The sequence below is a fragment of the Plodia interpunctella genome, chromosome 24 (genome assembly GCF_027563975.2).
Source record: "Plodia interpunctella isolate USDA-ARS_2022_Savannah chromosome 24, ilPloInte3.2, whole genome shotgun sequence".
In the NCBI taxonomy this organism is placed as follows: Eukaryota; Metazoa; Arthropoda; class Insecta; order Lepidoptera; family Pyralidae; genus Plodia; species Plodia interpunctella.
In genome coordinates this window covers 3,663,556-3,689,152 of record NC_071317.1, presented here as the reverse complement: position 1 = coordinate 3,689,152, position 25,597 = coordinate 3,663,556, and the positions used below count along the sequence as shown (strand labels likewise).

The following is a 25,597-nucleotide window of genomic DNA, read 5'->3' as shown; positions in this document are numbered from 1 at the left end:
TTTTATCACAAATTGGTGAAACAGGCCTTTATTTAATAAAGATACCAAATATGACCACGTAAAAAATAAACATAACAAACTACCGCTCAGCCATAAGCCTTATCAGAGTTGTGTTTATAAAAAATCGCTCAACAAGACACTAGGGCCAACTAAGCTGGGGGGGGCCCTGTTCAAAGCATTGTCTAGTCCCCCAGTTGTTACGCCACTGGTCCTAATGACACCATACTAATATTATAAATGCGAATGTCTGTCTATCTGTTCACGGCTAAACAGCTGGACCGATTTTAATGAAATTTGGTATCATAATCGTATGGTTATTCGTATCACTCTTGACAGAGTGGTCGTGGTCAACATGGTTTGATTCTTAGAGGCAGGTGTAGCTCGCCGCACGATGTCCCGCCATCTCTCCCTACTGAAGTCATCCTGGTGCACTCGTGTATAGGTTCCCCCACCAGCGACTTCATCAGGTATGAATGTAGTTAAAAGTTTAAACATAGGGTAGATTTTTTTTTAAATCAACCCCCAATTGTCAATAATAACTTATGCGGGCGAAGCCGCGGCCAAAAGCTAGTACATAATATAATCTGTTATCGTGTAATTCATAAAGATAACGATGTACTATCGGAAACTGACTAGAAGGATTAACACTTAACGACCGGAAGCAGTTTGTCAACTTGATAATCTAGTTTTTTTTTCTACCTATATGATAGAAAGTGAGTATTGCAACTGCCTAGTCAAAAAAGCTAAGTCTACATGGAGTTATTAACACTGAAACGAAAAATTAAACAAATGTATATGAATATAAATGATTATATCTAATCCTGACTTTACAAGCATCACAAGTCTTTCTCGTCTCAGCGATTTCCAAGTTCCTTCCACCGCCGTTAAGCGTTGGCGCCAAGGGTCCACTTTCCCACTTTTTCCTCTCCACTTACGTGTAACCCTATGTAAATCCCGATAAAGATTCTCTCCACGATCTAAACTCAAACAACCAATTTTAAGGGCCTCACTGGATTCATTAACAAGATCAATATTTGATAATTACGAATTATTCCCAACTTTGAACTTATACTCGTATCATCACAACGTTTTCGTTTTGGGGCCTTAAAATGCCACTTCAATAAATAAATGTTGAATTTAACAATAATTAATTTTAAAATTTTAATTACTATAAGAAATTTTAATTAACTTTATTTTTTATCAAAAAGGAAGTAGTTTATCTTTACACTATTAAAACGTATTTCATTCGTTTTTATTTAATCTTCAGCATATCTAGGTTCGTCCTTTTTGTTCCATAAATGATTTTTTAAATATTATTTTGCGTTCGATATTTCATTAGTTTTTTTGTTAATCAAGTTTAACAAGTGCAAGTTTAATCAAATTTAAATTAAGATTAACAAAAAAACAAAAGAAGAAACTTTATGATTAATCAACATAATTGGAAGAAAAAGAGTGTAACAGAGTGTAAAAACAGTATAACAACACTGTCTGAGTCATGCTTAAAATGAGTATATAATTCAAAAAAAGGTTAACAATAAAACATTGTTAACTTTTTTAAAACGTTAATAAGCGCGATCTTATCGCTCTTTGTAAACTTGGAGTATTTTCCAATGCAGCTTAACTTTTAATGGCCTACTTGGCATTTCTTGTTAGAGATGTTTATGTTCTTTCAGGATATAAATTATCTATTGATAATAGACTTATTAAATTTAATCTATTTAATTGTTTCTGTACACAGAGAAACAGAAAAACATATATTAAATAGGAAAGTCAATTCAAAAGTAAGTACAATATTTTTTTCTACGAAGTCAAAATTATTATTTAGTCTATTTTTACTGTGTTTACATGATATGAAATTCGGATACTTAAAAAAATCTTTTTCCGATTCCAAAGTCGTTCTAAACCCATATTTTATTTACAAGTATAACATCAGAAGTTAGTGACCCTCTCACCTTTGATCATATTAGATGACCCGGAAAATTTCGGTTGCCAGGGCTGTCTCAATTTTCCGGAGATAAACATCAATAGCTCTCAAAATATTATCCTATTATATTCTACTCGTATGTGGACAGTGAATATTCAAAAAAATCTAAATTGTCTTTTTGATAAAACCAGGTTTTATTTTTAACTAGCTTGAGCGAACGGATTCATGTCGGCAAATCGACCCACTCATCTACTCTCATTCAGTTTTATCACATTTTGTATAGAAAATGTTAATTTGATACGTTTTTGAGCGATACTAAAGCCTCAAAAACGCGATGGTTTTCAAATAATTGGGCAAACGCGTTCCCAGTTGGATAAAATCGGATTATCTCAATGGAAATAACTCACTTTTCCCGAACAATATCATAAGTGGCGCCTTTTTCAACCGTTGAATCTGTGGCAATTTTGTTGTGTGTAGCCGAACTTTTGGCGAGCTCTGACGTCCTGCAGATTTTTTAGTCATATTTTTAGGGTGATTCAATTCTACAGCGGAACAACATGTTTTATTCGTTTATTACATTTACATTTCGACATCTTCACTCGAGGACACAGTTTGCTCTCGTATAGGCAAAGTTTTGTTGTTGTATATATGTTCTCCTATCTCAAATTCTATGGTGATTTCAACACAATTACAAGCTTCCTCATTGGACTAATCCCACCTTATACGTAGACGCAATGCCCTACTATAGACTCTGATACGTCCAAATTCAACCGCGCCAATTCCCCAACCCTGCTTGCGGTCTCTGCCCGTATTTTATTCAACAAGTGGTCATTTTCTTGTTCTAAATTCACAGGAACGCACACTGAATATTTAACAGTACCTTCAACTTGGCAACTTCAAACCGTAGCTGAATTTATAATAAGGCCTTTGGGTCCAGCACGTAGAAGTATGACCTAACTTATACAATTTTAAATTAAATAATACATGTAGCTTTTGGTTGTTGGTTTGCCCGCGTGAAGATAATTTTTATCTATTTCATTCGCGTATTTAGAATTTATAAAACTGTTTTCTTGTTTCCCACTGACATATTATACAGGACCACTGTGCAAAATTCTTAATTTTGATTTAATTAAATAATTTACTTATGTCCCATAATTTAGCATTTTCTTATGTTATTTTCCCTTGTTTGGAGACCTAAAATGTGAACGTAATTTTAAAATTGTGTTATGTTAGTTATTGTTTGTTCTTTCTTTTGTTTGTGTAAAAGTCAGCTTTTTGTTTGTGAAAAAATTTGTAACTGTATTCAGCCATTTTATAACTGTACATATTGTAAGTACTTTAGTCACAGAAAAACGTTGCAATCATAATTAAATAGTATAGTATCTTACGTAACTCTACAATATTATGTACATAACTTCATAGATTTTTTATCCTTCCGTATCCTTAACTATTATAAAACAAAGACCTCTGCTCCGTCTGTTTGTCTATTGGCAATAAATTCAACTGCGCGGATTTTCGTTCAATTTACCAATAGATAGTGTAATTTTTGAGCGCGCCTGTAATTTAAAGGAAGATTTATCCTAGCGAAGCCCTGGTGCAAGTCAACACTAAACTTAATTGCAATATTAGTAACATTATGCCGAGCGGAAAAGCAAAACGCCACGAAAAATAAAAATACTATTTATTAAAACTTTTCTTTCCAGTTTCACTTCGAAACAATTATGAAAGAAATTCATCACTCACAAAACTTTTGTCGTTATAACTTGGAACCCTTTCGTTGAAACAAATATCTTATTTTTGAGGTGTATTCTCTTTGTGTCCACTATTCAATCTTGCATAAAATAATATCTCTACTCAGCGACCCAAACTAAATTGGTCTACCCCTTTTAGAATGAAACGATATAGATACTAACTTAAAATGTCCATGTGAAAAATGTTCGTTAAATATTATAATTAATTTTTAATCTCATATTCGGTGTCATTCATGTATATTTTGCCTTTTTGTACCTCTAATTCCAGTTACTAGCTGCGCCCTAAGGTTTCGCTCCCCAAGGTACCTACTCTATATGCTATTCCAGGTTATATTCTACCCATGTACCAAATTTCATAATAATCCGTCCAATAGATTTTGCGTGAAAGAGTAACAAATTTAGATACACGCGTAGTTACATCCTCACAAAGTTTCGCATTTTTAATATTAATATATTTACTTTTACCTTTGCACTATTACAATATTGTGATTATCATCGTTAAATAAAAATCTTTCTAACTTCATGTGATTTATCTATAATTTCAAATATATGGTTTTTAATTGGACACATTAAAACATATTTTATTTTGCATACAAATCATTGGTTTTGTACCTAGTAGATTATTATAATATAAATAATTTTCGTGGGTCGAGTCAATTCAACACCAAACGGAAAGCGAGTCGCGACTCGCTTGGACAAAAAATATGAACACTTCGCAACACTTGCAAAGGTTCGTAGATTTATTTTTTCTTTCAAGTCGAAATAATTGAAAAACTAGTTTAGTTTTTATCTCCAAAGAGGTTATATTTCTCTACTAGACGTAAAACTTCTACATCGATAAAAATTCAAGTTTCGAACGTTCCTACTTCTTTTTTAAAATTCAATGCACAACTACCAGTCTGATTGGAAAATCATGTCTACAAATACTATTGTTTTAATAAAATAAATTTACTACGAGTTTAGCTGACAAGTAATTTTCCTTTTGGTTTTTTCAGTTAAAAAAAATATTATTTATCTATGAAAATTTAGGAACTTTCGATAAAGTATAAATCATCAAGTATAAAATTAGCTCAGAGAAAACTCCTTAAATATATTTCATAATAAAGGATTTTTTTTCTTAGCCTAGCAGAAATGCGTATCCGATCCGTTGACCTATAAACCAATATGAGATTAGACTGGCTCTGCGTCCAGCAATACGTCCGTAATGCTGCGAACTCATCAGGATTACATTTATGTCACAGTGCCCACCATCTAGGATCGGATTAAGTCTACGTATCGTACGTAATCGAATCTTATGGAAACTGCATCCGTTAGTTATTTTATTAGTTACTAGCGACCCGTCCCGGCTTCAAAATGCAAAATAGTGGATGTTATATACGTATAAACCTTCCTCTTAAATCACTATCTATTAAAAAAAACTGCATCAAAAACCGTTGCGTAATTTTAAAGATCTAAGCATACGTTTTATTTTTGTTGTTAAGACAGCGAGGAGCAACTTCGTTTTATACTGTAATTGTAATAATTACATAGTATAAAACGAAGATTATTTGAGAAATTAGAACAATATTATTTTATCAGTATTTAAATACTTTTTCTCTCTCTCGCATCTAAACGGTTTCCCAGTACCTTCCTCAGCCGTTGATCGTCAGAGCCCGGTTCCATTTCCTACTTTCTTCGTCTCCCACTTCGTTTAATAATTCAACAAAAAGCAGAACAACTTTTTTTACTGTGGAATAAAATATGCTTGTCATTGTAAAAAATATTTACTTATTTCTACTTAAAAAAAAACACAAACCTAACTAAAAAAAATTATACGAAATTAGACACAGTGTTAATAACTTAAACAGTGTACGTAAAGGTGTTAAAGAGAATAAATAAAAATATTGACACTTACCCATAATAAAACAAAGTTTACACATGACGTATGTACATATACACTCAGTTTTTCACATAGTGACGCCATGCCAGTGTGTTGAGTTCAAGGTGAAGTATTAATGGAAAATTGACACGACCTTCCTTGTCTTTATTATTAGATTTAAATGTACTTATATTAGGCGGTAGTGATCGATAATTTGTTGATATTTTTTATATATGGGGCCCGATTCCTATACGAACAAAGTTCACATCATCAAGTTTTTTTTTTTACGATAAGTATTATACAAATTGTCCAAAGGCAAAGTTCGATCGATCGATGCGTCCACTCGAAATTTTTAACGGTATTTTTTGTAAACGAAGAAACAGTACCAGACTTTAAAAATATGGAGAGAACTATAGTATAAACATTACGGCATTCACATACCATTTAAATGGTCTGTGGCGGCATTGAATGAGTTCGTGTATTTACAATTTGTGAACTGGATCTCGTCAACACTACTATAGAAAGACTCGACAATCAACATCAATTAAATTTAAACGTAATGTTTACAAGCTGTTCTTCGTAAAATGACATGAGAGAAATGTTGAATAGAGTTTCATTAGTATTGTAGCGTGTGGTTCCGCCCTAGAACAGGACCACACCATATCCTCCCGTGGACGACGTACGAGGCGACTAAGGGACAAATGGCCAACGATAGCATCGACGTCACGCAGACGGCGGTTGTACAGTCACAGCCGAACCTTTAAAATTTTATTTTTTCTAAAGAGAGAGAGAGAGAAGACAATATAACATGTTCCATGATCAATCGCGGTATAACATCAAATGTTGAATGTCGTACATTACACCAGAGGTCACGGCTACGTTTACATTAAGGCCCCTGCACACAATAGGCCACAATTTGTCATGTGTCAACGTCATTGGCCGCATAATTACGTGTACAGTTCCGAATTGCTGCAAACCACCACTTTTGATTACTTTCCCGTTATGAATTAGCACTGTATTTTAGCAATTTTAGCAAACATTTATGAAATTATATATTTAGAAAGAAAGAAAAAAATGTTTATTTATCGTCCGTAACGATTTTTTCTCTCTTGTTCGTTCTCCCTCTAATCGGTCACGTTTCTCCGTAGCTCCTGGATTTTTATTTTACCAACCAAGTCTATATAATTTTATTTTACATTTTTATTCATAACACTGGACATATAATATTGTACTAATTACACTCAAATGTATGCTAAAAATTTAAACCATATTGTTGTTGTCCCGCGGGGGCGTATCTAGACGGCGGGCAGCATTGCCTTGATTTATGACAATTTCACAATTCTTCTCTTATGTTAGCTAAATGCAAATGATATTCAGTTTTTGTCATATCATTATCTTTGAGACATTTGTTGTCTTTTTAACTCTTATTCAAGATTATTTGTTTATAAAAAGTTAATTCGTCACTACATAGTGTATAGGGGTCTTTATACGAACATGCGAACTGCGGTTATTGTTTATTTTACTTGTTTGATCAATCTGAATTATTTTTAGATGTCATTGGTTACATTGCACGTTTTACTTACTCTTGATCACGACCTGCTTATCCTTATCCTTACATATTATAAAATGAAGTCCTTTGCCGCGTTTGTCTGTCTATCTGATCGCGATAAACTCAAAAACTACTACACGAAATTTCACCAATTTCACCAATAGATAATGTGATTCCTGAGGAAGGTGTAAAATTTATTTGTTTTTACGCGAGCGAAGTCGGCTCGGGCCGCTAGTTGTTCTAATAAACTGCATAGATAGGAGCATACAACATGGGAGCTACCTTTTAAGCTTCTTCTGTTTAATATTAATTACTATATGTAAATGTGATCCGTGAACTAGATCCCTAATTTAGGTTATAACTGGTGACACATGTCACACGTGCATGTGTTGTGAGTGAGAAATTCACGGTTAAAATTGCGAACTATTTTGGCTTCTCTGGACATATTATTTCATAAATATTTCATTTTTTTTATTAATGCCATGTAAATCTTAGTGTTAATGTTACTACTGTATTCTATACATTTTCTAATAAAATCCTTAATATATTATAGTCAAAACATAATACCTACTTCTTTCTAATGTCAAAAACAAAACTTTAAATCATGGGTTTAGTAAGTACTTGGTACGACTGTACCTCCTAATTCCATGCTTCAAATGGAATATCGTGTGGCATCACAATTTTAGAGTCAAAAAGCATTTATAATAGACTTTGATCAGAATAAAAATATTGACAATCACGTAATTAATAAAACTAATTAATTAAAGTGAATTTTAATAATCGTGTTTGATTATTGAAATACCTTTTTATACAAGTTATATACCCAACCAATCTATCTATTAAGATAGTTTTTAGTTTTCGCTAAAAAATAAAAGATATTGATAAATATGTAATTGGGGCTATTTATGCGTAGAGTAGAATCATTCCTATGCTGGCCATTTAATTTCGCCTAACTTTTCTATATACAGCATACATACTTAGCTGATTTTTCATTGTGGAAACTAAAAGCTTTCATACAAACTAGTTCATTCATTCTCGACGGCATCTGTCTGATAGTGTATAGTCGGGATTAAAACCCTAACTAATATTATAAATATGTAAGGTTGTTTGTTTGTTACCTCTTCACGCCCTATCTATCAACCAATCTTTTTTAATTTTTGCATACATAAGTATAGTTTGAAGTATAGAGAAAGCCGTAAGGAATCTTTCATACCGGAAAATCAACGCGGGCGAAGCCACGGACAATAGCTAGTTAACCATAAAAACCAAGAGTTAGCCAGATAAATCCCAACTTGTGACGTTCGACGCGACCGCAACATGAAGCTCCAGGTTACCACTTTGACCAGCGAAGTGGAACGCTTCCACCGCGCCGGCACACATCGATGAAAACCCTTATTGATTCAGTGTTCAATTTGTCTTCGTTATTCATTAGACCCGTTATACGACTGTAATAACCGCATCAAATTCCGTCTAGTATTTTTTGCGTGATGCGCGAACAAATATACAGACAGATAAATATTCTAAAAATATTGGTTTGGCTTCTATTAGTCCCTTAAAGATCCCCCATAATTATATTTCTTTAATATCTCTTACGTACAGACCGCTGAGTGGGCTAGTTACTATTTTATAATATGTATATATTCGAGTCTAATGTTACTTTCAGCTGTAAATAAATCATAATGACTGGTCAACGCGATAAAAGAATATGACCATTGATCGTCGTGCTTATATGTTGCAACATATTTTGCGATTTCACAGGGGAACCAATGCACATATACTTCCCGTTTATCTAGAACTAGACGTTGCCCGGGGCTTCGCTCCTGTGGGAGTTTTAAGATAAAAAATACCCTATAGCAATCTTGGATAATGTAATGTACCTTTCTAATGGTGAAATATTTGTTTAAATCGGTTTAGTAGTTGCGGAGATTACCCGCCTCAAACATATAAACTCACAAATGCTTACCTCTTTATAATAATCGTATAGATAATGAAATTTAGCAGATTTAGCAATGTATATAAATAAATATGAAATCGTAAATATGTAACTTAAAACACATACAAATACTATATGCACATACAACACTCTCGGTGTAATGACAATAAAATAACTCGACCCTATATTCTGATTTTGTGAAACATTTTATAAAAAAAAATTGAAGCTACACTCCGACATATAGTATGTTCTTCAAAGAAGCATCAATTAACTATTACGGAACGTTTCAAATGCAACTCAGTTCAATTATGGTTAGCTCAGTTTAATTAAATGAATCGCAATCATTTCATACAAAATGATTCAGATCAGTTTAGGTCGCAAAGTGGATCGCGTTAAGAGATGTTGGTAAGGCCTCTGGGCGTTAGGCACACATAACGAAAACGTTAAAAAGCCGTCAACGATGCACGTTAAAAAAGCGCCAGTGTGGACGAGGTCTTATTAGTATCAAACAGCCTCGTCAGCCGCAGCGATCAATCAAAACAGTGTGACGTCACTAACGGCGCCCGTCAGACAGACCGACATTACGCAGTCATTACACGGTGATATCGCAGATCATGGAACTGATACATAACCAGACTTCCCTTTGTCGCAACTAGTTGTGCCTAAGGGAACAGTCGTTCCCGAAGACACTACGTAAGAATAGTAGATTGTACAGTCAACAGCACATCAACCTATTTAAATTCATTGCAAATTTACCGCTATTATCTATGCTATAGAGGTTCAAGCAAGGTAACTTGATGTGCTGTTGCATCAAGATAGTAAAGCGAATAATTTTAGATAATGCGAACAGCTATCCAGTGTAAATAATTGTGGATTTCTTCCACCAACATTTTTCGACGTAACAATTTATTTTTTATTTATTAGGTATAAAAAATTTAAATGTAAATAATTTATTTATACCTATTTAAATTCCACTAATATTATAAAGGTGAAAGTATGTGAGTATGTTCGTTTTGTTACTTCTTCACGCTCAAACGGCTTGGCCAATTTCTATGAAATTTGGTATCATTTTCTCTATGAACACGATCATAACCTAAGTGCAGTGGTATGTTTTAGTAAGCCCCAAACATATAGTAACTTAACCTCACGTGTTCCCAGGAGTAAAACCCAATAAATAAGGTTAAAGGAAAATAATGTGCTTGCCCTGATAACAATATTACTAAACTGGTCATTAGTATTATGTATGGGTCCCTGAGGACTTCCCTAGGCCTACCTGTAAATTCATACTAATATTAGAAATGTGAAAGTGTGTTTGTTTGTCCGTCTTTCACGTCAAAATCGAGCAACGAATTGTGGTGATTTTTGGTATGGAAATAGTTTGTGAGCTGGAGAGTGTCATAGGCTACTTTACGTAGACAAAGCCATAGGCAATAGCTAGTCTGTTTACGTATGGAATTTTATTGAGGATCAGCGGCCCGTCTTGGCTTTGATTGGGTAAAAGCATAATAAAAAATATAGCCTACTCAACGTTACTCCAAGTTTTCATCTGTCTCTATATTAAATACCATCAAAATTGGTCCAGTAAGTTTTTGCGTTTATTCATTGTAAACAAAAAAATACAAATCTTTTCGTTTTTGTTCAATACAAATCTTTTCGTTTTTCATGACAAAAGGTGGGAATCTTCAGGGAATATTACATTAGGTAAGGTATAAATTTAATTAACTATACTTGGTTCTAAAAACTTTTCTGTTTGTGTACAAATACCCGGCAAACCGCAGTGTAAAAACAATTTGTTCTGCTTTTACAAAATAATCTAACTTTAAACCAGTAGGGTAAATACACAGAGCAACACGGGTTTTCCGTACCGGAACGAAAGACCCGTGTTGCTCTATGGGTAAATACTAATTGTTCACCATTTATAATTAAGTTACCTATATTGCTATAAAGGTGTAAGGACGGAATGGTATATGGTTCCGCCCTAGAATAGAATTCTATATCCTCCCGTGCATATCGTACGGGGCGTTGTACGAGGGTTGTGAAATCACAGCCGAATCTTCAAAATATTAAGGTTATTTTTACGGTGTCTGTCTTATTTTCATGCTGTTTTGACCAATAGATAGTGTGATTGCTAATAATTTATTATATTTTAGGGGCCGTTAGCAGACACTAAAAGAAAGCACATGATATTTTCTCGATCAGGAAAAGGCGTATTTTATCTAGAGTAGACCGAAAGACCTTATGATTCCAATGGATTCCCAACATTGTAATGAGGTAAACAAGTAAAAAATGTAGTATTTACAGAGGATAACCTCTTTTTAAATTTCAGTGAACGTATTCGGAAAATATCTAATTGAAAATTTTTTAAGAGATTATTAAAAGTCCGGACACAGTTGGCTACCCTACATGTGCGAGCTCAAAGTTTTATGAGGTTATTGAATTTTTCATTGGAACATTCTTTTAATTGCCTTCTTTCTAACAATGTTGAGTATTTTTAATAAATTGCCGCTACTGAAAATTATTAAAATTTCTGGTCCGACCCAAAGAATTCGACAAGGGTGCAGCAATAAACCAGCGGCCCGTCCCGGCTTCGTTCGCGTAAAACCGTAATCAATTATATACCTGAACCTTCCTCGGGAATCACACTATCTATTTGTTAAGACCGTATAAAAATCCGTCCGGTAGTTTTTGAGTTTATTGTGTTCATACAGTTCATACTTCTTTTTATAATATGTATAGATGCTAGGTTATATGCTCAATGCCAGTTAATAAAGCGAATGCATATTTTCGAAATATTATTTCATCATCAACATCAGATTTTGATGCATTCTTTTCAAAGAAATTATTCAAAAAGCTCCTACTTTTGTCTCTCAATGTCCGGAGATGGTTGTGTTTACGGCTAAGACGCCCAAAGTCCGGGATCGGCGTAGACACCAATCTGTTTAATTTCTAAGATTAGACTTTATGACTGGCCTTCCTGGTGTCATCCCTCTTTGGGAATGCTTTTGTCATAATAGGCTTTACAATGTATTTCAATTGCCTCGGACACAATGCTTATACTATATTGTATCCTTTTTTATTTTATTCATGTAATCAAACAGACGTCACGGGAACTAGTTTGTTCGAGGTGCTCTCCGAGGAATTTAATATTCCCTGAAAGCACCCGAAATAAAATGATTGGAGCACAAAGTGGAGCTATTGGAGTGGGAACTATTCAATTCATGCTCTGGACTGGTATCTCGTCTTCATCCTTGACGGGGAAGACAGAGCGAACCTAGGAAGGCCACGCATAGCGGTTTTATTGGTGAAAATTTTACATTCTGAAAGATTAAATACATGTACTTTCATTCCTGATCTAATTAACTTTTTAGTTGCCACGCAGCCCGATTGGATTGCGGTCGTATTATTTTTCAATTGTTTTTATTATCTCCTGGATCGAACGGTTTACGATTCAAATTTTCCAGTATTTTGATAAAAATCAGCAATTCAGGCGACTTTTCATCATAAAACCGATAATTACTTTTACCTGGTAATAAAATGCATGCCAGTATGAAAGTCACCGGCGAACGTATAATATATTTTCCATAATGAAATGTGTTTTAATGGAATGACTTTTAATAAGGTTGATACAAAATTAACATCATATTTTTCTAATAAAAAAGTAGGTATATAGAATGATCTATTCTTGTTTGATGACATGAAGTTTTATTAGTATGAGTATTTGTGGCTGTACCTACAATGTTTGTAAAAAAAATTTTTGCTAATGATTTTCAAAATTGATTATAATAGCATGTGTGACATAATAACTGAACCACTTAAAAATATAGGTACCTATATGTTTATTGAACTTGTTTTTATTAGCCTATTGATGTGTCTCACTTTTATTTAATTAGCGAAAATTTATTTAATTAAATTTTGATCTTGTTACAGGTAAAAATTTCTACATAAAAAATGTAAGTACCTATCTAAATACCTATCTACTGGAATCTTACGAATGAAATTCAAGCCACGTGCCGCGATGAAACCTATGCCAGACTTTAAGTTAGACCATCCGCTATACAAGTGTGGAAACCGTATCAAATTCTATCCAGTAGTTTAAGCGTAAGTAAAAAAGCACATTTCCCGTGGGAAGTTCGCGCGGGCGATAAAAGCTAGCTTTTATTTACCTATAAATAAAAGGGGGATATAATGAAGAAATTCCTTAGATCTCTGGAGAACTCTTCATCTAGAGTCACGTATCGCTATCGGATCGCGTCGATATCGGACGATAAGGCATTTTCTATTTGCAGTACATAGATATACGAACATAATATAAACATTTTTTCGCCATTTGTTTATAAATGCTTTAGTTGGAACAATAAAGTTTAATAAACAAACATACTAGCAAATAGACTAATCGAAACGACTCATTGCTGAACATCATCCTTCCATAGCTTAAACACTTTAAGACCTTCGCCCCCACGCAACACGCTGATGTTATACTAAGACGGTCTTTTAAAGTTTCAATAAACAACCACATTTTTTACAAACTCACATTTTAAAACGCGTGTTTAAATTTAATCCGCTAAGAAAAACAGGTAAGAGAAAAGTTTAATCGGTCTAGTTTTACCATAAAATGCAAATAAGATTATACTCGTGTTATATTACAAGTGTTATAGTAAAGGAATTATTGTTATATAAACAATTATTATATGCTTGAATGTTGACTCCAAAGCTTATAAAAAATTTTTCCCAATAAAACAATTACAATAATAAAAATAATAAATCTGTACTCACCGTTTCGAAGATTGGACTAGATAAAAAAATTTGATAATTAAACTAAATAACTTAATAATAACTTGTTCATTTACCAAGAACATTTCGCCATATATATATATTTCCTCTGTCTAGGTTTTATTGAAATAAAAACTCATGTTTCTGTGAAAAATCAAAATATTTATTTTTTATAGCTAATTACGCAACATTTATAAACTGAATTAAGTTTACCATGAACAAAAAATGTACTCACCTGTGAAAAATCAAGAAACAACATTAAAAGATTATATTCCAAGGATTCTTTAACATAAAATCTTAATCTAACAAAAACTAAAATCCGATTCTCCTTCGTGACATGTATCTGACAGTGTGAGTACAATTTTTAAATTAAAGAAAATCTTATAACCATAAAGGGTTTCTTTACATTTGTGTATAAACCTGGTTAGGTTTGTGTGCACATTCATATTAAAGGATTGTTGGACCTGGATATCAATTACTTGGAAAAAATACTATGCCTATAAATAAATATATGAACATTTTGTGTCTAATATTCAGAATAAGGTTAGGTTAGGTTTATTTTCCTATCCACACTAATATTATAAAGAGGTAAGCGTTTATATGTTTGAGGCGGGTAATCTCCCAAACTAATTACTGAGCCGATTTAAAAAAATCTTTCATAATTAGAAAGGTACATTATCCAAGAATGCTATAGGCTACATTTTATCTCAAAATTCTCACGGGAGCGAAACCGCGGGCAACATCTAGTACTACTTAATTATCTCTATTATTCATATTGAAAATTTAACATTGTTATATTAAATTTTAATTGCAAAATTCAATTCATCAGCAATCAGCAATGCAATTTTGGCTAATTTGGTAGCTAAATTAGTAGGCCATCAACAGATGAGCTTACGCCAGGGCAGAACTATTTTGCCCGGGCGTAAACTCATATTGCATCACAATATTCAGTTTCTCCTCTCTTTCTCTCTCATCTAAAGAAACTCGTTAGAAAAGAATATATGAATCTGTATGTTCAAATGCAATTTGCATATTTAAAATTCTGAAACTTACGGTTACTTGTTTATATTTTTAATTATTTATCCATGTACATCAAACTTTATAACAATGAGTAAAAGAGATTTTTTTATTTCAAACGAAATATCTAGTTTTCGTGATAATTTTGTTAATTAAAAAGGAATGAGCCTGTTTTAAGTTTCACTTTTGGTATACTGGCTTTACGACAAAGCCAAAAGGGAACAAATTAAAAATAATATTAGCCGAGTCGGAAATTCCCAACCTGCGAGACTATGAGGTACTCCTCTCAGAGCACCGAATCTAAAGCACCTTGCTAGAGAAAATGGATGTGTTACAAATAGCATTGGCAACAAATATTTATATATAGAAATTCCAAAGGTTGTAAAATCACAGATGAATCTGCCAAAATATATGATTTATGTTTTATTGTCTCGGACTTCGTGACATTACAGCTTCGAATGCAACTGGACACAGGCGAAAAGAGAAGTAATGCGTACCATGCTTGTCCTGACGAGATCCAGATTGGCGAAATAAAGCAATGCATTCGGAAATATATGAAGCGGCTTACGCGGATCATGAAAAATGCTCATACCATTTTAACTTGGTATCTTTATACTAGTAGAGAATGTCCGCCATTTGTAGTCGATGGACAGATTAAATAAATAAACACAGTGGACAGTTAAGTTACATATATACCTACAGTAGGTGCTCTGAGTGGAATACTTGAATTCCCTCGTTTTATTTAAAATCCCCAGAATGGTCAAGTGGATTGGTTTTCTATCTGCCGGCTCCCATTATTCTCCCCATTTTATCCCCCCTTTGAGCATTTCGACTGAAACTGACTGACGACCTCGGTGGCGCAGTAGTAAAGTTCTTGCCACTGAACCGAGAGGTCCTGGGTTCGACCCCTGTCGGGTCATGATAGAAAAATGATCTTTTTCTGATTGATCCGGGTCTTGGATGTTTATCTATATATGTATTTGTTATAAAATATAGTATCGTTGAGTTAGTATCGCATAACACAAGTCTCGAACTTACTTTGGGGCTAGCTCAATCTGTGTGATTTGTCCTAATACATTTATTATTTATTTACATTAGTCATTATCGAGCTGGGAAAAAAATATTGAGGAAATTGAGTAAGTTGAAATTACACTTGAAATATTATTTTGGTTAAAGGAAACCTAGTGTCTATAGATAAATATAATATATCTGTAGATACTAGGTTAATAATATTTCAAGTGTAATTTCAACTTACTCAAATAATTTGTTATGTAATATTCAAATTATCTTTTCCAAGGATGGTATTCAAGGAAGATACAAGGTGTAACACGACACAGCTCATAGACCAGAGGATGGACATATACTTCTTTTATCTATGGTGTAGACGCATTCGTGTTTAAGAAGCATGCGGACCTTCACGTAAATAAACTATTAATCAATATGGAATTTGATCTGAAATTATTGCCTTTCTAGCTACCACGATTTTCTAGCCAATAGTATTGAATAGTCTCGTCATCGTAAAAACCTTCAACCCAGTGTTATACATAAACCGTGTGCCGAACCGACAACCTATATCATTATCTAATAATCTCGTTGCATAATTTCTTTTAACGTTTTAATGGTTGCTTCCACCTCCATTGAACGTCGGAACCCAGGGTTCGCTTTCCTTCCTTTTTTCTCGTATACTTCGCGCTGTTTTCAGACATGCATATAATATTTTTCAACAATACTTGGGTAAGTTGTTTTTCAACAATACTTTACCTTTTCTGCCGCAGGCGGTTTATAATATGTTTGTTTGCGCTAGACGTGGTATACAAGCGAAGGCATAGAAGACAAACTCCAGGAATTTGTCAATGTCACGGACATAAAGACTGCCGCGAATCATCTTCCACAATAACATTGCATAATCATCCGATTAAGTGTAAATTTCAGCTCAATCACGGATCTATTATCTATCAAAGCCGAAAGAAAGACAGGTGTAACTAGGTAATAAGCATGTAATAAAGATAAATGAAACCAAGTCGGAAGATGTAATAAATAACGTATTTTCTACGGTACAACGCTTTGGTGAGTCCGCTAAAAATAGACGTGTTTCTGGAAAAATGCCTGGTATGATACAGTGTATTTATTTGCGTACGCCAATATGAACCGGTGGAAGTATAATAGACAGTTGTGGTGTGTATCGATGGAAATAATTGATTTCGCTTAGTGATATATATATAAATATGATTCAAGACTTCTTTAGATCAAACATTTTTTTCGTCACAAAGTGTGGTTGAAGTATAATAGACCAGAAGCGGTGGTGGTGTAATGGTTAAGACGCCCGCCTGTGGATCGAAAGGTCCCATGTTCGAATCCTAGTCGTGCCACATGAGTTTGTATACAAATCTGTATGAAAACTACTATATATGAGATATAGTAGTTTTCATCGACCACCACTTGCTTCCGGTGAAGGAAAACATCGTGAGGAAACCTGCACACTGGTTGATTATTATTAACTTGTGTGTGCAATGGCAAACCACTCCATTAATATTGCCAAGAAAGTGGTTTTGTGTGTTTCATTTCACGTAATGACCACGACCCTCAGCCATGAGGAATACCACTATGAAGAAGATAATAGACCAAATACTAACATATCGTAGCTACGCTGCGGAATTCGGGTAAGGAAAGTCGGGTTAAACCAGTATGCAGTAATGTTAGGTGTTATATTTTACCTGTTCTAAATTTCATAAAAATCAATTAATTAAAAATGCTTTTTTGTGAAAATTAAATAAAATAATAATTGAATTAGATAAACAACATAAATAATATGTTTAGTATTAGGCAAAAAATAAAACTAAACATCCCGAAAAGTGTTTAAATTTTCGTTAATTTATAATGTCGCCTCTTCAAAGATTATTTTTCACTTCATTATTTAAATTTAGGTTAAAAAGCAAGACGCATATTCCAATATAAAATAGTTAGTGATAAATTATGTTTTTTATAACCACAGTTTCCAAAATGGAGACGTTAATTTGGTAAAGCAAGATCATTAACTACGCAATTGTTTCCCATTTGGTATAATTTATTGCCTCCGTCCAGCCGTCCCGGGAGTGAGTTTCCTAGACACAGGCCCACTATAATATATAAGGTTAAATTCGTATAACCATTTCAAGATTCAATTTAAACTTAATTGACCATTCAACAATCGATTTGTGAGGCGACTTTTTATTCGACATATTTATAGGTAATTTCAAATCTTTGTTTTCATACAACGAAACCACACGATCGAACATCTAACTATAATCATAAATAAGTACAGTCAGTCAACCGCATGTAAAGTGCCCAAATGAACCTCTATGCCACGGTAGATAGTAGCGAATTGGCAATGTTTTGGTTAAGTTGTTGTTGACCGTATTACACAGGTAAATTTTTTTATGGCCCAACGCGAGAATAAATCTGCAATTTATAGCTTAAAAACTAAAAACCATTTACTGACAGATAGTACGATTCCACCACGCACGTAGACATATTGATAAATATAATTTTATTTAGACTAATCAATCTGTAGACCGTTTGTTTCGTTTGCTCATTACATAAATTATTTATATCTGATGCTGAACAGAAGAAGGATTGGTCGAAGTGTACTGACAAATTGTAGGTTTACGTAACCGACGTTGGGGAATACTTCAGTGATAGGTGATAGAAAGTTTGAAAACATTTTTGCTGATAGGTAGTTACCTATCAGCAAAAATGTTTTCAAACTAGATTTTGTGTAATTTATTACACAGAATGAAATTCAATTTTAGTAGGTATTTGAAAAACGCGGATGAAATATGGATATGAAAAATGAACCTTTTTAGACGTAAATATGCGTCACTTAAGGAGCCTTTTGCCCTAGAACTTTGCGGTGTGGATGCAAAAAAGCTCGAAGAGATTTCTGCACACCTTAGTCGATATCTCGGGAACACAAGAACTGGACTATTTTGGTCAACGTTTAAGTTTGGTAATTGAGCTAAAATTATAACTAAGGATCAATCATAAATTCCTCTCTAATTTTGCACTAAATTCCGATTATCAAATACAAAGAAAAATAACCTTTAATTATTCAATCTCTCTCTCTCTCTCTCTCTCTCAATAACGAATATCATGTTATTGTTATTTTTATAGTATAATATTACGTTAAAAGGTTAGCAATAATTATAAAATAATCATTGCTAATGCTTTAAATTATAAATAAAATAATTACAAAATTTTCTCAAAAGTTTAAAACTTTATAAATAATATTTCGGTTAATTCAATTCATTTATTCACAAACATTACGAATATTCACAACAGATTTTGTATTTTATCACAATAAATTATTGTAATTCCGAAACAAAACGATGCTAATTATTTGAAATACTGAAATAATACAAATTTCTAAATTCAACGTACACGTCTTCATTTTATTATTTAAACTTTTAAACTCCGAATAATAAAACGTTTTTAACGTTTAAAAGTTTTTAGTATCGTTCCTTTGTTCAATCTTAATTAAAATTTGCTGAAAAGAGATTACCGCAGTATACACTTTAAATCCAGATCAATCCAGTTCTAATCTTAAGCTACAAGACGGGTTGAAAGGTACTTAAGGTGTTTTGTACTTAAAATCAGGTTGAATTCTGTGTGGGCTGTGTAAATAACGCGTTTAGAATATAATAAGCTGAAGATAATATACATTTAATAACATAAGTAGGTAATTTATTTCACGAAATATGTTTTATCAAATTACACTTAAGTCGACATTTATTAATTTAAAACGACATAATTATTTTAAAAAATAAGTTTTAGAAATTTCTTAGACTATTTTTACAAGCTTTTACTTCGAACTTACTTACCTGTCCCCATGTTTGTCTGTCTGTAATAAAATTTTGCAAGGTAATTTTTACCTACTTCCGCTTGTCCTGCAGGTTTTTTTTTTAATGAGATGATGCGAGCAACTTCTGAGTCGGGAGTTTCTCTCCATTCAACAACTATCCGTAACTATATTATGTTTTATACCTAACAGAGTAAAAAATAAAATAATATGTACATATGTGGGTAATTTCTCATCGCTAAATAATGGGATTGTATGAGATAAAATATTGATATGATAAGAAACAAAAAACAGCAAATATCAATAAATTACGACGTACTATCTAACCAAAATATGTAATAAGTACTAGGATAGGATCATTCACGGATATGTTACCCATAAATTATTATAGGTTATCATAAAAATAAAAATTGTTAAGGTGAATGTAGACAAGAGAGAAAGTTTTAGCAATATATTTGTGTCTATTAAAGAATTTCTTTTTATATTACTGAGCAAGCAAACAAGCTGCAGTCCACCTGACGAGAAGTGATCACCGCAGCCTCTAGACGCCTACATCACCAGGAATGCGTGAAGAATTTCGCATGATAAATAGTCGATATAAAGAATATTCAGTATAAAACATAGGTAGTAAATTTGACATAATACAATCTACTACACAGTACTAGAACATTCCATTATTTTTTATGCTGTGCTAATTCTTGCCAGTTGGCATTTTGGAGGTATTTCGGTAGGTAATTAAGTATTTATGTTATTTTTAAATATAAGTAATTGAGCATTTATAAGTTTTCTTCTACAAAATGACGGATTGATAAAGATATGAGAATAAAAAAATAATAATTATGACATTTTTAAATTGCAAATGTAAGAAGTGTGAGTACGAATAAAAATAAAGTTTAATACCAAGCCGATTCTTTGGATATAAATTAAATGTTTATAAAAAAAATCGATTATAAATTTTATTTCAATTACATACGATTTCCTGACCTAGTCTGCGCTGGCCCTAATTTTGATTCATTCGCCGTGACGTATATAAATATCCCGTGTGTTATTCAGCACAAAACATCGGTTACTGAAGCGCTGAAGGATGGCCTATGGCTATTTTAGGCGCTAGTTGTGTATTATTCGCTGCAAGGAAGTGTACATTCAACAATAGAAAATAAACTCATGATAGATTTGCGTGCTAAAAACGGGAACACAAAATAAACAAAGCAATATTTGTTTTATATTTAGAACACAATTTGATAAACAATAATTTTAGATCGTTTTGATGAATTTTTTCAATATATTTTTACTGTACTCGTGTTTAAGTGATCCTAGATTTATTAATATTGTTTTTGTATGTTTATTAAGAGATATTTATTATTATAAATTTATAATATTATAGTTTTTTTCTGTTTTAAGTTAACTATAATTTTGTGTTTTATTAAGCACATGAACCTAGTATAAAAAAGCGCGAAAAATATGTGTCCTTACTGCCACGGACAATTAAGGAAATCATCAAAGTGCCGCTCATTTTTTTTTCTTATATTATTTCGAAAGTAAATTATTTTTTTATCGACGACCGCAATACAAGGTTCAAGATCAATTTAACTTTACCACAGTGACATTTCGTTAGAAATATGACAAAATGTTCTCCATTTATAAGACAGAAGAACCGCATTAGTTTTCAACAATTAATTATAATTATCTTCAAGATGTTTCACTCCCGAATCAAAGCTATTTAAAACGCACTGCGTTAAGTGGTTGGCATTGAATGCTATTACAGGAAACACTATATAATGTGACAGATTATGAATGTTCCGTTCCGTGAAACATTGTTGACATTATTTTACGGTTCAATAAACAAAGTTTAAAGAAAAAAAAATCTAGAAAGAGACCAAAATAATAAAGAACCGACTAAGACACTAAGGCCCAAGGCATAAGAATTCGTAATCCCCACATAATTTCAACAATTTTAGTTACTACTAGATATTGCCCGGGGTTTCGCTCCGTGGGAATTTTGAGATAAAATATATAGCCTATAGCAATCTTGGATAACATAAACTTTCTAATGATGAAATAATTTTTGAAATCGGTTCGGTAGTTCCGGAGATTACCCGCCTCAAACATATAAACTCACAACGCTTACCTCCTTATAATAATAGTATAGATGAAGTTTAGCTAAAAATATATACTCGTATAATTGTCATGTTTTTAGAGCTATCCATTTGCGAACGTAAAATCACGAAAAAATAAAATGACCAAATTTTTGTCGATAAAAGAAACCCTTTCAATAGAATCGCCTTAATTAACACTTAAATATAAATTCTTACAACAGACCTTAATTTTTAATTCAGCCAATTCTATTCCTTTTATAGTCTCGTTTAGCGCCGTATTTCGTGAAACGATGTACTTATGGCTAAATTAACCGAAGGGCAAGCCGCACAATCGGTAAACATAAATTAATCTTTTTCTTTCGGAATTTTCGAGGTGAGGGGGCGAGGTGCGGGGTTGTATTTGGGATCCCTCTTTTCGCATAAATCTTTAATGCTAATTTAATTTAGCATAACGAGTTAGGCATATATTTTATGACATAATAATATTTTGACATACTTGTTTTTTGGCATATCTTTTCAATAAGCATAATTATAGTAGGGTATATTATATAGGCTAGTGTATTTTACCATAATTTTGATTTGCATAAAGCTACAGTGTAGCAGCAGGTTAGGGTGCGGCGGGGTGGCCCTTGGGCCACCCATAAGCCGCCAATATGCTTTAGAATATTATGCTTAAAAATTGTTATGCTTATGGTACATATGCGTAAAAAATGGTGCCTAAAACGTTATGCCAAATTAATATTGTGCATAACTATTATTATGATAAGTAAAAGTATGCCATAAAATTGTTTGCATAAAAATAGGGAACCTTTGTATTTCACTTCTCACTATCGAATCGATTCGAATTGAGACGCAGCGAACCAATCACATTGCGGTGTGGTTGTCGTCGCGTCACAATGATTGGTTATCTGCGTCTCACTACATTTCGATGTTCATTATTATTATCAACAAAAAGTATTTCAAAGCATACGAATTATAATGTATTAAATACATATACAAACAAGTTTCTAAACTGTACTGAATATCAATTCACTTCATTACGAGTATCGATGCGATGGAAATTATTAACAGAATGTTGCTTTTGGAGCTGTAACAAGGTATAATCAGTGCCGGATTTACTACTGCGAACGCCCCGGGCAACATTTTCACGTCGCCCTCTTAACATCTTACAACAACTAAATATATGTATCAATTTACGATGTGTTTAATAAAATTATCTTTTATCTTTTAGCATTACCAAAGACAATATCCAAGCAAGGCCATCAGACAAGCGGCTGGTCATTTACAGGTTAATATATCAATTAATTCTCAGGCTTCGGAGCATCACAGCTAAGTTTGCATGTAACACGCACATAGAGACTATTCACGTGCAACGTAAGCCATTTTTTGATCAATCATTGATTATTTTCAGCAGTCCTGTTTCAAAAGTCAGTTTCTATAGGGCGCTGGATACCTTGTCAGCGCCCTTTTGTGTGCCGTGCCCTGGGCGGTCTCCCATCCACGCCCTACCTTTACGCCGATACTGGGGATAATCATAAACCGTAAAGTCAATGGATATTGTCCATGAATGGAACAATTTCTGAAGGTTCAACTAATTCATGATCATTTTCCGTAAACATTGATCTGTCTAAATAATCGTAATCTATGGTAATATGTTTGTTCTACAACACCAGCTTAAAGCGTGTTCCCATTGCTCGCAGTACGTTGCTCCGACGTGCTTTCTGCGACGTTGTTTTCTATGGGTTTTGACATTGACGTGCGTTGCTATAATGCGTCGAAACTTCATACAATTTCTATGTTATTCTGCGTTGATCCGTCGACGGAGCAATGAAAACGGGCTCTGAACAGAGAAACCATTTTATCCCCAAAGAGGTTTAACGTCTGGCAGGCGGCATTTAAAATCATAGCATAGTTGTAAAAAAATGCTTGTTGATCTTTATGAGAACCCTGGGCTTCCAGACGTCACAGCTCCGAACGTAATCAGGAACACGCGACGGTGAGAGAGAGTGAAAAACTATTTTATATACCCAGATCAGGATATCGCCACAATAATAGCGAAGTTACAGTAGCAACTTTTTTAAATTTGTTCTGTTGAACAAACAGAACGATCGCCAGGTCACCCTTGGATGCTAATCCTTGTTACTCCATACATAACTCGTGAATTTAACTTAAAACTGTCATTTCATGTAACAAGACCATAGATATACCATAATAGATCACAAATAAATATTGTAACGTTTTATTTATAACACAAAACAGATGTTAAAATATATAGCCTCATAAATTTCTATCACCGACACGTCTAATCAAACCACTCGTTAAAAATAAATAATTATTTCTATTATCCCGTCTATCTATATTAACATTAAAATAAATGTGTGTCATAAATAAAAGATATTAATAAAACTTCTAATGTGACTTTTTGTTTGTTTGTAATATATTTATTGTACAAAGAACACGTAGATACTCAAAAGTACATAACAAGAGGTGAATAGACAATTGAGCTTGTATGCATCATCCTAAGCTCTGTCTACACCGCCACATATTAATGGGATTAATGTGTATGTTAGTTCGAATAAATTATTGTCAAAACAATCAATCAACCAAACTTAACGAAATTACTAATTATATGTCATAAATTATTTTACGAAATTGTTACAAATTCGGCAAAATTTATTGTTATATTATTTTCATAGAAACTGTCAACCCTAATTGTTGTGACATTAAGTACCAAACAGACGATTTAATGTCTATAAAGAGAAGGTGACAAACAATTCAAACAAATGGCTTTTTCATTGTTGTGCAACAACCAACAACATAATTTTCATTTGTTCTAAATTCAAATATTTATATTTTCGACCATTAGCGTTTCAAATATCCATCTATTCACATAACGAAATCGATTTTAAACCATCAATTTGAACCAATAAATAATTCAGATTTTGAAAATAGAATTCGGACGTTTTAATATATAATTGGCTGAAATCAAATTTATTTATTTATGGGCAAATAGATTTTTATGCTATTACTAGTTTTTGCCCGCATGTATTCCTTTGCGAAAGCTTAATAGGCATGATTTTCATACACACTTTCACCGCCCACAAAGTCATTTGGGGATTGGTTCCTGAAAAAATAAGTAGCCACTGTTGGGATGGTGGTCTTTTACTACATGCATACCAAATGTAATCAAAATCTTTCCAGAAGGCAACGTGAAAGCAACCGTGAACAGACAGACTTTCGCATTTATAATATTACTAGTATGTATTTCTAGTTTACAATGAAAGTACTAATAATTATGTAAAAAATAAATTAGTTTTATAATAAAATAAGACCAGCAAACACGTGCTTTAAAATAAATCTGTATAATGCGGCTCTATTTGATTACGCTGAGTGATTTTGAGTCCAATTTTTGGCAGAATATCGCTCATATAAATATGCATTACCGTTATGACACTTTCAGTTGGCTAAATAGAAGTATGACATGATTTTATAGATCATCAATAATGTAGAATGTCAAAGTGATTTATCATAGAAACAAATTGTACTCGGTTATATTTTACATCAAAAGCTGGACGTTAACATAATTAATGAGAAATTATGAAATTTAAAAAGTTATTTTGAGACTAGGCTTCAAGCACTTAAACAGGCACTGTCCGTTAATTTCTAAAAGTTAAAATATAAAAGTTAGATTTGTTTCAAGTTTGAATGAAGTATTTAGATAATAATTAAATCAACGAAGAAATGGATATTTTAATAACTTAGATAATACTAAAATTTATGTTAATTAAAGAAAAAACCTCGTGAGAATTAAAATTAATTTCAGTAGTTTAACAAATCCATAAATAAACGTGCTCTCAATTTTGTT

The 25,597-nt window shown here is 32.9% G+C and overlaps 1 protein-coding gene across 3 annotated transcripts in view; it reads left to right on the top strand.

Moving 5' to 3' along the window:
- Nucleotides 1–25,597, top strand: part of LOC128680358 (5-hydroxytryptamine receptor 1-like) — a 90,723-nt gene that overhangs the window by 24,427 nt on the left and 40,699 nt on the right. For all 3 annotated transcript variants that reach the window (XM_053763445.1, XM_053763443.1, XM_053763444.1), the window contains one exon: nucleotides 12,943–12,965. The gene's annotated coding sequence lies outside the window, so the exon portion shown is untranslated. The remainder of the gene's footprint in view (nucleotides 1–12,942; nucleotides 12,966–25,597) is intronic.